Source organism: Dama dama, chromosome 9, assembly GCF_033118175.1.
Source record: "Dama dama isolate Ldn47 chromosome 9, ASM3311817v1, whole genome shotgun sequence".
Classification (NCBI taxonomy): domain Eukaryota; kingdom Metazoa; phylum Chordata; class Mammalia; order Artiodactyla; family Cervidae; genus Dama; species Dama dama.
The window spans coordinates 104,844,331-104,861,946 of NC_083689.1; positions in this window are offsets into that span (position 1 = coordinate 104,844,331).

The following is a 17,616-nucleotide window of genomic DNA, read 5'->3' on the forward strand; positions in this document are numbered from 1 at the left end:
CTGATGCTGGGAAAGATTGAGGGCAGGAGGAGACGGGAACAACAAAGGATGAGATGGTTGGATGGCATCACCAACTCGATCGACATGAATTTATGTAAACTCCATGAGATAATGAAGGAAAGGGGAGCCTGTCATGCTGCAGTCCATGGGGTCACAAAGAGCTGGATACAACTTACTGACTGAACAACTACAGAAACAATATTATTATTTTAAATGAAATATCAAGAATACAAAATATAAACTCTGTAAACTACATACTGCCTGTTTGAAAACATTATTTTTTCCTCAGATTCTGAGCACAAGCAAATCTTTCTTCCTACCATCCTACAATTGTCTTCAGTCTCATTTGCACTATTTCTGACTTTCACAGACATCCCCTAAACGTACATGAAATCCTCTTCTTGTTTTTGGCTAACTCTGAGTTTGCCTTCCCTCTCAGTGAACCTTATGTCACGAGTGATGTCTGTATAGTTTTGTCCACCGCCCCCTCCGGCATTATCTGCTTAAGTCAGCAGGCTTGACTGCGGTGACCTTTGCTAACAGAGTTTCCTGCTTGCTGAATATGCCAGCAAAGTCATTATCTCTAACTGCCCAAGCTTTCTGGTAGACTGGTGTTGCTTAGAACTGCCTTAGAGCCTGTATCTGGATTCCACACTTCAAACTGAGAAACCCCTAGTTGACTCCCTCCACCTATCTTGAATGTTTTCCAAAATAAGTACCACAGTATACTTACTCAAACAATCATTAAATGAATCAGAAGGGATACGTAGACATTACACTTTATATTCTTTCTCTGCAATTGTAAGATATTTGGGTAAGAAGGTTTTAGGAGGATTTCAATTTGAAATTATAAGAATAACAGTTTAAGTAACAAATATATATATTTATTTTTTCGGATAATGGATACACGCATATATTTTCTGGAAAAAATGGTTGTCCAATAATTTATTCAAAGACTTTAAATAGCCAATATACTAGGTTAATATTACCTCTTATGTTATTATTTTTCCAGTCTATAAAATAATGACTGCTGTATTTCTCCACACATGATTGAAACTGAAACTTAACTGGCAAATTGAATTTCTTAATATTTTCATTTCAGTTTTTGAAACTCTCAAAAACTATTTTTTTGTGAGTCAGAGTTAAATTATTAGTTAATTATCTTCTGTTGTTTTATCAGCTTTAAGAGATTTAATTGGTAATGGTGCTTAAAGCATATTGGAGTACAAAATAATAAAGCAAAATATTATGAGGAAATAAAGTTTTATTTCTCCATATAATTGGTCACTAATTACTGCAATCTCAGTTTAACTATGCCTGAGAGTCTATGTCTTTCTCCTACTATATCCACTTTCTTGTCTATGAGAGAACCGAAATTATAGCCAAATACAAATTTGGCTGAAAACTAGATTTTTAAGCTAGTTAAAGGAAAAAGGTAAAAATAATGTGTTATAAAGACATTGTTAGAATGGGTAATTTCCACCAATCTATGTTTTGCCTAGGAAGTGCCAATAACTATTCTCTTTAGAAGCTGATTTAAAATTGATCTTTATAAGCAAAATGAGTAAAAAATCAATAAAACTTGTCAGTTTCTATCTGAATATTAGTGTATAATAAAATATATGCCTCCACTGCCTTTTTAATTTAATATTGCTATTTCTTCCAGTTTCATTTATTCTGTGAAAATGTAATATATTATTCACACACTTTCTAAGATAGCTTTTATAATGTCATGCTAATTCACTGAAGCCATTCAGTATGGCATAGTAGTGCAATTATAATAATGGTGATAATTTGTACATCTATACGCCATTGTGCTGGAGAGTCTAAAGATGTACTCATTTGTCCCAACGTGGTAGCTTAGCCAGCGTGTGCAGAGGAGTCATGCGGCGACATACTTGGGACACATCTCCCTTTCTCTGCTGGAGAAATCTATAGGAAAGAGATTGCCCTTAAAATATATAACGCATAGGAATACAATAAGCTTTACATGGAAGTCTAGCCCTAAAAGTAGAATGCATTATTTTAAAGCCCCCCCTCCCCACCAAAAAAAAAAAAGAATGATAAAACTTTGACTTTTCTATACATTTAATGAGTGCTTTCCCATTGTTTGGAAGTCATAATTCCAAAAGCAAATTAACTAACCTAATAGAGTGGTTTAAGGGTGAATATTTTCTTTTCTCATTGGAGTAAAGGATTAGAATTCTGAAACTGTTAAACATATAATATATTTGAGCAACTAAGTAAATATATCTTAGATTATGAGTCAATCTTTTCATTGTAAGAGAAAGAAGTGATGAATAAGGAAGGAGCAAGGCTAGAATGAATGTTGTAGTTTCATTGTAGTATCATTGCGAAATTATGGTTTTAAAATAGAGATGGATGGATAGATTCAGAAATAAATATAAATATGTGTGCATACATGGGCTACGGTATACATGCTGCTGCTGTTTGATCGCTCAGCTGAGGACGACTCTTGGCAACCCCCTGGCCAGTAGCCTGTCAGGCTTCCTGCCCATGGGACTCTCCAGGCAAGAATACTGGAGTGGGTTGCCATTTCCTTCTCTGGGGGATCTTGCAGACCCAGGCACTGAAGCTAGGTCTCCTGCTAGGCGGGATTCTTGACTGAGCCACCATGGAAGCCCCACAGTATACATACAATTATTATATTGAATTGTATAAATGCTAATTTCTTAGTTTCTATAATAACTGTACCATGGTTTTGCCACATGCTAGCATAAAGACGAATAAGCTGAAATGAATATGGGACTCTGCGGTTTCTACGAAATTTTTCCTTAAGTGTGAAATTAAGAAATACAAAGAGATAAAATAGTGCATATTTATTCAAGCCTAATAAGTTTTATTTCAATATTTATTTTCTTCTTAAAATCAAAGTTGCTTATAATAAGTAAAAGAGCAGTCTGAGATGTAGGATTAATTTTCATTTAGGCAAGAACTCAATTTGAGGGAGTCACAGGTTAACTCTAAAGAACACGGGAGGAGAGATTCCAAACCGGAGGGCTTTTGTTTGCTGTTTGTTTTTACCATCTTACAACCGAAGGAAAGGGACTATAAATATATCACGCACCTGCCTGTGCTTAGGCGCTTCTGACTCTTGGTGACCCCGCGGACAGTGACCCGCCAGGCTCTTCTGTCCATGGGACTCTCCACACAAGAATACCGGAGTGAATGACCATGCCCTGCTCTAGGGGATCTTCCCAACCCAGGGATCGAACCCAGGGCTCCCACATTGCAGGTGTATTCTTTACTGACTGACCCACCAGAGAAGCCCAAGACTACTGGAGCGGGTAGCCTATCGCTTCTCCAGGGGATCTTGCAGCCCCAGGAGTTGCACCAGGGTCTCCTGTATTGCAGGCGGATTCTTTACAAAGTGAGCTCCCAGGGAAGCCCAAATATATCATACGTAAGCATCTATTATTTTTAGAGTTAGAAGTTTAAGCAGAACATAATAAATAACATCATTTTCATTGCTATAACAGTTTGAAAACTTGCTATCTCTCTTGAATACATAATTTCATACTTGAATTTTAATAAATCATTATATTTATTTATATTTATAAATATTTATATATTTATATTTAACATTAACTTGTTAGGATAGTTCTTAAAGATTTTATAGTAAATATCAATCAGCCTTGATAACCTCTTTGAAAACAAAGTAATATTACCTAACATTTGTATTTCATTCCTCATATAAGTTCTTTCTAAACATTAAATTATCTATACATACAACCCTAAAGAGCAAACATTAAAAAAAAAAAAAAACAAAAAAAACTAAGGCAGAACTTTTAAAATACCTGTGCAGAATCATAGAAGACATGGTGTTCTAGTTCTAAGAAAGAATCAAATTTCCCTTTGCTTTTAGCGTCTTCTACTTTCTCCCTGCTGTGTTATTTTTCAATGGAGGGTTATGTGATGACATATATTTCATCACTGTATTCTCATTATTTTGAAATATTGATAATTAATAACAATTATTACCACAAAGCAGACAATTCTTTAGTGACAGGTCTAATGCAATATGTCAATGAAAGGTGAAATTACAACCAAATTATTTTCTTCAGGTATGCATTTTCAGATATGAAGGCATGGAGATTTCATTATGGAAAATGAATGTGAAATATTTCATCTCTTAACTATAACATTGCATTACTATAGTTCTCTACTAAAAGCCTCTTATTCATAATGAAAGAAAAAGAGGGTCAATATGATATTCAAATGAGATTAACAGATAGGTGATTTTAAAGTACTTTGAAAATGTAAGTAAAGATGTTAGTTTCTCAGTCCTATCTGACTCTTCCCAACCCCATGGACTGTAGCCTGCCAGGGCTCTGGCCATGGAATTCTCCAGGTAAGAACGCTGGAATAGGTAGTACTCCCTTCCCCAGGGAATCTTCCCAACCCAGGGATTGAACCCAGGTTTCCCACTTTGCAGACAGTTTCTTTACCATTTGAGCCACCAGGGAACCCATTGGAAATATAAATTGTTCTTCAAATACAAAATATTAGAAAAAACATTATAATTTTCCCCAACTAGAATTTTATAACAGAAAAATACTAATTTTTAGGAAGACTAGCAGAAAATTAGATTAAAATTTACTGAGCATGGCCTTGCCCACCAGAACAAGACCTAGTTTTCACCAGAGCCAGTCCCTGCCATCAGGAGGCTTCCACAAACCTCTTATCCTCATCCATCAGAGGGCAAGCAGATGAAAACCACACTCACAGAAAACTAACCAAACTGATCACAGGGACCACAGCCTTGTCTAACTCAATGAAACTTCAAGCCATGCAATGTAGTTCCACCCAAAATGGATGAGTCATAGTGGAGAGTTCTGAAAAAACGTGCTCCACAGCAGAAGGGAATGGCAAACCACTTCAGCATTCTTTCCTTGAGAACCCCACGGACAGTATGAAAAGGCAAAAGCATACGACACTGAAAGTTGAACTCCCCGGGTTGGTAGATGCCCAAAATGCTACTGGAGAAGAGTAGAGAAATAACTCCAGAAGAAATGAAGAGGCTGAGCTAAAGTGAAAACAATGGCTAGTTGTGCATGTGTCTGATAGTTAAAATAAAGTCCAATTCTGTAATGAAAAATATTGCATAGGAACCTGGAATGTTAGTGCCATGAATCCAAGGTAAATTGGAAGTGGTCAAATGAGATGGCAAGAGTGAATGTCGACATTTTAGGAATCAGTGAACTAAATGGAAGGGAATGGGCGGATTTAATTCAAATAATGATTGTATCTTCTACTGTGGGCAAGGATCACTTGGAAGAAATAGAGTAATCCCCAGAGTCAAAAAAAGAGTCATAATGCAGTACTTGAGTGCAATCTCAAAAATACAGAATGATCTCTGTTTGTTTCCAAGGCAAACCACTCAATAGCACAGTAATCCAAGTCTATGCTCCAACCAGTAATGCTGAAGAAGCTGAAGACCTACAAGACCTTCTAGAACTAACATTAAAAAAAAAAAAAAAAAAAGAAAGAAACAAAGTTGTCCTTTTCATTATAGGGGACTGGAATGCAAAAGCAGGAAGTCAAGAGACATTGGAAGTAACAGGCAAGTTTGATCTTGGAGCACAGCATGAGGCAGGGCAAAGGTTGGCAGAGCTTTGGCAAAAGAACACACTAGTTATAGCAAACACCCTCTTCCAACAATGCAAGAGACAACTCTACACATGGGCATCACCAGATGATCAACACCAAAATCAAATTGATTATATTCATTGCAGCTGAAGATGGAGAGGCTCTATACAGTCAGCAAAAACAAGACTGGGAGCTGACTGTGGCTCAGATCATCAACTCATTGCAAAATTCAGACTTAAATTGAAGAAAGTAAGTAAAACCACTAGACTATTCAGGTATGACCTAAATCAAACCCCTTATGATGATACAGTAGAAGTGACAAATAGGCTCAAGGGATTAGTTCTGATAGACAGAGTGCCTGAAAAACTATGGACAGATGTTCTAACATTGTATAGAATGTGGTCATCAAAACCATTTCCAAGAAAAGGAAGTGCAAAAAGGCAAAATGGTTGTCTGAGGAGACCTTACAAATAGGTGAGAAAAGAAGAGAAGCAAAAGACAAAGGAGAAAAGGAAAGATATATCTTTCTGAATGCAGAGTTCCAAAGAATAGCAAGGAGCGATAAGAAAGCCTTCCTAAATGAACAACACAAAGACATAGAGAAAAACTATAGAATGGGAAATACTAGAGATCTCTTCAAGAAAATTAGATATACCAAGGAAATATTTCATGCAAAGATGGGCTCAATAAAAGACAGAAATGGTATGGACCTAACAGAAGAGAACACATGAAGAGGTGGCAAAAATGCACAGAATTTATTAATGATCCAGATAACCACAATGGTGTGATCACTCACCTAGAGGCAGACATCCTAAAATGCAAAGTCAAGTGGGTCTTAGGAAGCATCACTACGAACAAAACTAGTGTAGGTGATGGAATTCTGGTTGGGCTATTTTAAATCCTAAAAGATGATGAAAAATCTTTTTCATCATCCTAAAATCTGTAAAAAATGCTGCAATCAATACGCCAGCAAATTTGCAAAACTCAGCAAAGGTCACAGGACTGGAAAAAATCAGTTTTCATTCTGATTATAAAGAAGGGCAATGCCAAAGAATGTTCAATTCACCATATAATTGCACTCATTTCATTCTAGCAAGACAATGCTCAAAATCCTTCATGATAGGCTTCAACAGTATGTGAGTCTAGAACTTTCAGATGTACAAGATGGATTTAGAAAAGTCAGAGGAACTAGACATCAAATTGCCAACATCCATAGGATCATAGAAAAAGCAAGGAAATGCAAGAAAAACATCTACTTCTGTTTCATTGACTATGCGAAAGCCTTTGACTGTGTGGATCACAAGAAAATGAGGAAAATTCTTAAAGAGAAGGGAATACCAGACCACCTTACTTGTCTCCTGAGAAACCTGAATGCAGGTCAAGAAGCAACAGTTAGGACTGAACATGGAACAACAGACTGGTTCCAAATTGGGAAAGGAGTAAGTCAAATTGATAAATTGTCACCCTGCTTATTTAACTTTTATGCAGAGTACATCATGAGAAATGCTGGACTGGATGAAGTACAGGCTGGAATCAAGATTGCTGGGAGAAATATCAATAAGCTCACATACACAGATGACACCACTCTTATGGCAGGAAGTGAAGAGGTACTAAAGAGCTTCTTGATGATAGTGTTAAGAGGAGAGTGAAAAAGCTGGCTTAAAACTCAATATTCAAAAAGCTAAGATCATGTCATCCGGTCTCATCCAGTACTGGAAAACAACAAAGGAAGAAATTGTTTCAGTATCAAGAGGTCTTATATTAAAGATATTAGATGAGGCTTAGATAAACAAAATCATAATTTGCACACATAATTGTCCTAAGTTAACAGTAAATCTACCTGAAGTATCATGATGTTTAAGGAATCACAAAAATCATTTTGCCAAATTTGGGGAATCTGCCTATTTCAAGTGCAATAAAACACCTCATTTGCAGAACAGCATATAGAGGTGGCATAATGTGACACTTACTTCAGGAAAATGTACTCAATACGCCTTCAGCTCTATGTTTCAGATGCCCTCTACTGCAATAGTTGCAATAGTGTTACCACTATTTCCAAATGAGCTTTGCAGTTAGGAAAAGCCATGCAATGTAGACCATTACAAATGTGGAAATAAGCAGACCTTCTCGTCTCCTCCTCCCTCCCTCCTACCGGGAAAATGAGCATAATGTCTGGATTAGTCAGCATCTGTCTTGTGAACATGAGGACATAGACCTTCTATAAAGGGAATGCAATGGATAAAGGAAGAGTTTGAGTCCTTAAAAGCATAGGTAACCTGTCACAAATGCTATACTATGGTATTATTGATATATGAGAGAAAAAACCTTCTTGGTTATTTATGTCAGGGGACTATGTTTCTCCATCCCTTGCACCTGACTGTAATTCTCCCTGACACGCATGGCCTTAGGGGAGAGAAAGCCCATGTCTGATCAATCTTTGCTTAAGAGCCCCTGGCACAGAGAAGATGTGCAGACATTGCTAAGTGATGTCAATGCAGGGTGTTGGCAATGTAGGCACCAGGGCTTTTCCAGAGGGGACAGATTCCTTGGCAGTTTACCCAGGTATGATTCAAGCAGAGGAATAAATCAGGGACCCATTCATTCCTTCCCTCACTCAACATTTATATGGCTCTTTATTGATACCATGCTACAGCAAGGGTCAGCAATCTAAGGCCAATAACCTTGTTTTAGTGAGTAAAATTTTATTGGCTGTAACCTGGCTAGTTTATCCACGTGTTGCCTATGGCGGCTATGATGCTACAATGGCATAAATGAGTCACTGTGATCGAGATCCTGTGGCCGCAAAGGATAAAATGCTGTGTACTGTTTATCCTTTTAAAGACATGGTTTGCCCACCACTAAGCTACAGCACACAAAAATGAAGAAGAAATGATTCTATCCTTCTAAGAGCTTAAGTATAGAGCAGTAGGTAGAAACACCAATGGACAATTTCTATATATATATAACAATGCTAAGATAGACAGAAAGATATACTAGTGAGGGGAAAGCATGTGCAAAAAATACTGTCTGAATCTGAGATTTAGCAAAGGATGCCTGCGGGAGAAGTCTCCTGTACTACAGAGAGAATAGTAATACTGAAAACAGGTGGAAAGTGACTTTCTTGGGGAGAGAGAATAGGAAACTGCACCCATTTTGTATTTTAACATGGAATTTGTGAAGTGTGAAATGAGAGGGGATGAAGATGGAGAGAAAAGCAAAGGCTATGCCCTCAAGAGCCCTATAAAATTATATCTGGAAACCTGTAATTTATCCTGAAAGTAATTTGGACTAGTCAAAATTTTGACTTATCATTAATTTTTTTTTTGAAGGTGCAGAGTTAAGATAAGAGAAAGGCAAAGGAATGGCAGACGCAGGATAGCTTATAGCTGAATTTTGTTTCTAATTTATCTTCTTGTTCATCTTCTTATTCCTTTCCATATACCAAACATCCAACACTATACTGCATACGTTAGGGATGTAATACTTTTTGTTTAATTTCATTGATAAACAAAGCTAGTGTTAGTCTCTCAGTTGTGTCCGACTCTTTGCGACCCCCTGGACTATAGCCCATTAGACTCTTCTGGCCATGGAATTCTCCATGCAAGAATACTGGAGTTGGTAGCCATTCCCTTCTCCATGAGATCTTCCTGAACCAGGGATTGAACCTGGGCCTCCTGCATTTCAGGCAGATTCTTTACTGTCTGAGCAAAACAAGAAGAAGTAAAAATAGTTTGAAGAAGCCTTGTTAGGAGAAAGTAATGTGAGTTAAAGGGGTAACATGAAATTATGAGTGTCAGAAAGTTCAACTTCTAAGCATCATTCTTGGTAACAGTGGTTATCTGATTATTCACAGAGGGTACTTTTCTACTGGAGTCTGAAAATGCAATAATTGTTGGGATGCTCAGGTTGCTTGGTAGTGTCTGACTCTGACCCTATGGACTGCAGCCTGCCAGGCTTCTGTGTCCATGGAATTTTCCTGGCAAGAACACTGGTGTGTTACCATTATCTACAGAGGATCTTCCTGACTCAGGGACTGAACCCACGTCTCCTTCACTGAAGACAGATTCTTTATCACTGCACCACCAATTAAAATATTTATTATTCTCAAAATCTTTAATATGAAATATTGATCAAGGATGATAAGTGGTTTTTTCCTCCAAATCACACATTTAGATTTGCTACTCTAAATTGAATCATCCTTACTAATTAGTGGAGCACTTTGGACTGTAAGGAAGAATCAGCTAAAATAGTATCATATCTATGGGGACTTTACATTTGACAAAATAGATGTAATAAAAAGTGAACAAAAAAAAGCAATTTTCCCAATATCATTCATTGAGGGGACTGTCTTTTCCCCATTGTGTGTTCTTTGCATCTTTGTTGAAGAAAAATGAGGTCCTATCTCACAGTGGCTTTGACTTGCATTTCCCTGATGATCAGTGATGCTGAGCATCTTTTCATGAGTCCACTGGCCATCTGTATGTCTTCTTGGAAAATGATCTATTTAGGTCCTCTCCCCATTTATTAAAATCAGATTATTTGTTTTCCTGATGTTATGTGAGTTCTTTGTATATTTTGGATATTAACTCTATCAGATGTATCATATCTACTATCTTCTCCCCCAATGAAATATGATTCTGCCATGAGAAAGCAGGAGGTTCTGCCATTTGTGACAACATAGATGAAACAAGAGGACATTATTCTAAATGAAACAAGCCAGAGCAAGGAAAACAAATGCCGTATGATCTCAGTTACATTTTGAAGCTGATTTCATAAAAGCAAATGGTAGAACAGTAGTTACCAGGGACTAAGAGCATGGGGGAAATGTGGGTCTGTCACTCAGTTGGTGCAAATTTGCAGTTATGAGGATGAATAAATCTAGAGACCTAAAGCACATGTATAATGATTATACCTAAAAATACTGTATTGAACTCTGAAAATATGCTCAGAAGTATACGTTTCAAGTGCATTTGTCACAAACATACACAAAAAGACAACTATGTGAGGAGATGATACATTAATTATCTTGACCATGGTAATCATTTGAATGCATGCATATATATACATTTATGTCAAATCAACATGGTGTATAATTTATATATACAATATTTATTTAAAAAGAGAAATGAAAAACAAAGAACTCTTATCACTGAAATGAATGCCTAGTACTTAAAAATTTTAAATGCATTTGCTCAGAGTCCTGATTCTACCCAGTGAAAATGCCGCATGGACAAATGATATGCCTGAACTTGAAGACTTGTTATAATCTAGCAAAACTGCTTCAGATACTGAAGTTTTTCTACACCAATGATTTTCAAATACATGCAGACTTTAAAGGAATCAAATACTGGAGTGATGAAAGAGGAGGTTCTTAGAAGAAAGAGTGTTTTGTATTCTCAGACAGCTTAGTATTACCTGTAATATGTAGGAGGAAAAAAGTTAAAGAATGAAAGAGTGTGAAAGCAAATATTAAAAATGCAAATACATTTGTCAAGGTCTCAGAAAAATGACACAATACAATTACTATTCAACATGTAAACTAGAAGAAAGATTACTTATTTGTATTTCCAAATATCATTTCCCTAGGCAGAAAGGGACATTGACAACTTGTCTGGTCTTCTGCCTCTTCATATGTTTTTAGATCAAAATGGAATATTCATTTTGGTTACCTGGATTGATACGTTAATACAATAGCCAAAGAAACAGAAAATCATGTTGGGCTAGACAAAGAATTGGGAATGTTTGTACACAACATTTTTCAACACTCTGTTAAAAGAATTGTGTAAAATTACTCAAATACAAGGATTAATTATTGGTGGAGTGTGAAAGTGATAGAGATAACAGATCAAAAAAGCAAAATATATCCAGAGTGTGAAATTTCTAAATAAGGATCCCTTCGAGACTCTGATGAATTGTTACACTTGATACAAATTACTGGAGCTTGGGGATTAGAAGAAACACTTTCACAAATGTTACTTTGCATTCTACTCTTATAATAGAATTCAATGGAGTTAATATATACTGCAGTATTAAAGACACAAAATCTAGGTAATGGAAGGTTTATACCAGTATTGGTGACTATTGAGTGAAAGTATAATTATTCTTATGATCTGGTAAGATACTTTTCCAAATTCATTTTCTTTTGTCAGACTTAATGGTTAAATGTTCTAATAAGTTTCCTAAGTCCCACTGTTTCCAAAGATTCTTTTTTTTAAAACAACAACAATAACAACAATATAATTTGAACCAATTTAATATTCTAACTACATATGAGAAAATAAAATTATGAAGTGCCATAGCACATTTAGAACTCTATAGCCTTTTGAATTGACTGGATTTTTTTCATCATCACCATGATTACTCTTTCCTATTTTTGTAGTTTTTTCATATTGCATTTCTTATGAAGCTGTTCCTACACTCATCTTAAAAGTTTTAAAGTCTGAATCTAAATGAAGAGAAAAAAATGGGAGGGGGAAATGCAGGCAGGGAAACAGGGGACAGCAACCAAGAAAAAATGCATCCCTAGTTGTGACTCACTCCAATTTCAGTTTATATTCCTAACTCTAGACCCTTGCTTCCTTCAATGTTTCCTATCTGTCACAGTCATTCTACCATTGCTTAAAAGGTGCCCTGTCTGATAAGAATTTTGCATAAGTAAGTAAGTGTTAGTCACTCAGTCGTGCCCGACCCTTTGCAACCCCAAGGACCTCAGCCCACCAGGCCCCTCCGTCCATGAGATTTCCCAGGCAACGATACTGGAGTGGGTTGCCATTTCCTTCTCCAGGGGATCTTCCTAACCCAGGGATCAAACCCAGGTCTCCTGCACTGCAGGCAGAGTCTTAACTGACTGAGCTACAAAGGGAAGAATTTTGCATAGACTGTCCAAATAAATGGAAAAAAATAAATCAGAAATATTCTTTTTAACATTATATATAATAGCTGCAAGGAAGGAAGAAAGAAGGGAGACAGGGAAGGAGAAAGGAAGGAAGAATAGAAGGAAAGAAGTGAATAAGAGGATCTGGCAACAAACTATAACTCTTCTTTTATATAGTTCCTCGTTTCTTCTCAAATTTTACCTGCTTAGTTTTTCCATCCCTCAATGTGATGACTTCATTGACCACTAAAGCCTTTCATCTTTTTCTATCCTCTGCTATCTGTCAACATTAATGTTAGATACCATTAATATTCTTTCCAATTGCTTTAAACCAGAAAAGAGATGGAAGCTTTTATTTCAGTTTCCCTCTAATGCTAGAAAATGTGTGAACACATAGTGGTCACTTAAGTATCACATTAATTTTCTATTTCATCCCCCTCTTTTTTTTCCCCCTTGAGAAATGAATCATAGAGATCCCATTACTTCCAATGATTTAATTACCAATACTCAACAATCTACTAGCTTAGGGTTATGATTATTAGCAAAACTGTCACACTGCATTTTCTTCAATCTTCATGCTCCCTCTTGTGAAAGTAATTTGCTCTTACAACCAGGTACAAGCAATAATTCAAGATGAGGATCCTTAATGGATCATCATTTCAGTTATATAACACCTTAGACAAATTTGTCCTTTGGAATATTAAAAAATAAGTAAACTTTATGTTTATAGATCTCAATGAGGTCTTTATTTTTAGACCACTTGCTATTGATAGGCTTTTCAGGTGATTTTGTGAAAACTTTAAAGACTACAATGCTGTTTAAATATTACTGTGGTAAGTCTTAAATATTCAAAGATAAATCATCCAGTCTAACTGCTTCATATTTACCTCTGTGTTCATGATAGATTCACAGAAGTATCTGAAATTATTTAGTTCATCTATATGCAAATATACATGGACAATCTTTCTAGTGTATTACAACAGAAAAAGCAATTGAAATGATACAGAGTGATTTTACTCATTCAGAGCTTTGGTTTAAAGAAATAGGTGTTGATTTTTTATGTAAAAATATTAACACTTTTTGAATCTGAGTAGAATGATTTATAAGCATGCAGTTTATATAAAATTAATAATGTGTCACTCACTAAATACATTATGTTTTGTCAAGATCCATTGCATATAATATAAATTAAAATATGCATTATATCGTTAATAATTTTGTGCTTGCTCTGGCACTGAAAACCTCACAAAATATCATCAATATCATCAACCACAATAGCTTGTGGTTATAAATATTATATTCTAGTACTGCTGTGTTTGGTTCTTTTTAAAAGTGAGACTAAGTTAGGAATGAGTGATCCTAAATTAAGTAATTTCAATAATTTTAGGTGGTCAGTCTTGTAGAATTGACAGTTTTTCATGTTTAGTCCAGTCACTCAGTCATGTCAGACTCTTTGTGACCCCATGGACTGCAGCACACCAGGCCTGCCTGTCCATCACCAACTCCCGGAACTTACTCAAACTCATGTCCATCAAGTCGGTGATGCCATCCAACCATCTCATCCTCTGTCGTCCCCTTCTTCTCCCGCCTTCAGTCTTTCCCAGCATCAGGCTCTTTTCCAAGGAGTCAGTTCTTTGCATCAGATGGCCAAAGTATTGGAGTTTCAGCTTCAGCCTCAGTCCATCCAACGAATCTTCAGTTATTCATGTTACAACATCTATTAATATATAGCTGCTGCTAAAAAGATGCTGTCCATTCATGGAGTGTGTTTTCCAGGCCTATCTCATTCCTATGTCCTTTGACGTAGGTAAAAGTATACAACTAGTTCCCTGAAAGAAACATGGGCTTGGAAATGATGAATAGCACTGAAGCGCATCTTCAGGACACTGAATTGCACTTTCACTAAAGCTACCACCTTTAGGAGGTCCTAATAAATGCCACACAGTGCAAGGATTCTGGATCCCTGATTTAATATACAGAGAAAAACTTCATGCTGAACAAAGGAAACCATATTTAATTACTGTGAGAGTGAAATATAAACCTCTATTGTATAAATCAACTGAAATGTTGAGGTTTGTTTTATGCAGCAGGAAACATATTTTTTTAAATCACATACATATTTCTACCACTGCAATATCCTTAAAGTTCAATAAAGCACAAAATTAATTTAGAATGTTATGAATAGTTATTGAATAAACTCTTGCATGGGGTACTGATAAACTGAGAAAATAAGTATGTCCCTCTCAAATTAATAACTAAATAGTGAAACATTAGAGGCATCCACATAATCACCAAGCATTATAATTCATATTATCTCAATAGTACATAAAATTACTCTGGAAACATAGACAATTTAGTAATAGGAAGATAGAATTATAGCATTCAGTCATTACAAGAATACAGATGTATCATTCTGTCTTGGTGATATGAATTAATAACAATAAAAAAATGAAATGATCAAATTACTGCCATCATAGGATATATTGAATGCTCAGTATATTGAACAGAAATAGCAAATATTAAAAAGAAAAGAGTATTAATAGACAAGAAACAATAAATAAAAAGCATGAAGTAAAAATAATTGTTTTATGGAACATTAATAACATGTAGACAGGCTATATAAATATAATCATAAAATTATCCTTAATTTTTTGAAAAATGTACCAAAAGTCACAAGTTCACTTTGGAGATACAAGATTTGAAACAAATGAAACTGTTTGTTGTATGTATAGGATGATATACATTTTTTGCTGTATTGTATTTAATTTATGATTGAATTAATTAATCTAATTTATGACAATAATATTCCTTATATGACTATAAAATTCCTTATGTAAATTATACTGTGATATACTTTTGCATTACATTTTCTTATATCTATTGGTAAGTAAGATTTTCTTATAGAACTGTTTTCTATGACAGAAAACTGCTAGGCTTTATTATTAGCATTAAATATCCTTCATAAAATAAAAAATATACCTCATTATATACTGTTTAAAATAACAATAAAATGTCACTTAAAGTTTTTAATGATTCACTAGTTTATGTGTGTTCAGATGGTGTTTAAGATCATTTGTTTTCTTTATTTTTGTCCTTCATTAATTGCTTATTGATAAGTGAGAACTGGGTAAAATGTTTTATTTACATTTTAAATATATTTCACAATCTCTTTGACTTGCATGAGTTTAATATTCTTGTATAATGTACTAAACTGTATACTTATGGTTATTTTCCTTTATAACTAGTGATTGATTTTGATAATAGGTCATTTAAGGCTTGAGTTCAAGACTGTGATGACTGTTGTATACTTCTTGATTATTTTAATTATTCAGTTCCCCCAATTCTATTTCGTCTGCTCTTAACATTACCAATACCATATACTGCTGCATTTGATTTTACATTAAATATTTACATTTTTATGTATAACTTGTTCTGACTTATTTAATTATTTTATTTTCACTAGTAATTTTTTCTAAATATAGACATTGCTTTGGAAGTTCTAGCCATGGCAATCAGAGAAGAAAAAAAAATAGGGAATCCAAATTGGAAAAGAAGTAAAGTTGCCACTGTTTGCAGATGACATGATACTATGCATAAAACATCCTAAAGATGCTACTAGAAAACTACTAGAGCTAATCAATGAATTTGGTAAAGTCGCAGGATATAAAATACTTTAAGCACACAGAAATCTGTTGCATTTCTACACACTAATGATGAAAGGTCAGAAAGAGAAAGTAAGGAAACAATCTTATTTACCATCACTTCCAAAGGAACAAAATGCATATAAATAAATATACTTAAGGAAGCATAAGATCTGTACTCTGAAAACTCTAAGAAATTGATGAAAGAAATCAAAGATGATACAAATAGATAGAAAGAAAAATCATGTTCTTTGACTGAAAGAATCAATATTGTTGAAATGACTATACTACCCAAGGCAATCTAATGATGTGATGCAATCCCATATAACTAACGGTATTTCTCACAGACCTAGAACAAAAAGTCTTGAAATTTGTAATGAGACACAAAATATCCTGAGTAGCCAATGCAATCTTGAGAAAGAAAAGTGGAGCCAGAGGAATCAGGCTAACTCCAGACTACATTACAAAGCTATAGTCATCCAAAAAGTATGGTATTGACATAAAGACTTATAAATCAATGAAAGAGGCTAGAAAGCCCAGACATAAGCCCATGTGCAATTGGTCAATTAAACTACAACAAAGGAGGAAAGACTACACAATAGAGAGAAAACTGTCTCTTTAACAAATGGTGCTGGGAAAAATGGACAGCTATATGTAAAACAAAATGAAATTAGAACATTATAAACACCATACAGAAAAATGAACTCAAAATGAATAAAGACTTAAATTCAAGATCAAGTACAATAAAACTCTTAAAGGAGAATGTAGCCAAACACTCTTCAACATAAATCTTGGATAGAAATGGGATTAAATACAAAAATGTTTGCATTTAATGGAATAAAATTTCTAATGGAAATAAAAGTAAAAATTAAAAATTGTGATCTAATTAAACTGAAAATATTTTGCAAAGCATAGGAAATCATAAACAAAGTAAAAAGATAATCTACAGAGTGGGAGAAAATATTTGCAAATGAGGCAACTGGCAAGAGATTAATCTCCAAAATTTACAAACAGCTCACACAGCTCAATTAAAAAAGAAAGAAAGAATGGTGAAACAGATCACCAGCCCAGGTGGGATGCACGAGACAAGTGCTCCGGCCTGGTGCACTGGGAAGACCCAGAGGAATCGGGTGGAGAGGGAGGTCGGAGGGGGGATCGGGATTGGGAATACATGTAAATCCATGGCTGATTCATATCAATGTATGACAAAACCCACTGGAAAAAAAAATAATAATAAAAAAAAAATACAATTCAATATCACTAATGAACACGGATGCACAAATCCTCAAAAAATATTAGAAAATTAATCATATGTTAAAATAATGATATACATTTATTGAGGGGGATTTATCTTATGGATAGGAGGATGGTTCATATCCACAAATCAGTCAATATGATAAATCATATTGACAAATTGAAGACAAGATTATATGACCATCAAAATTCATAAAATGCTTAAAAATTCAGCATCCCATTTATAATAAAAAAATG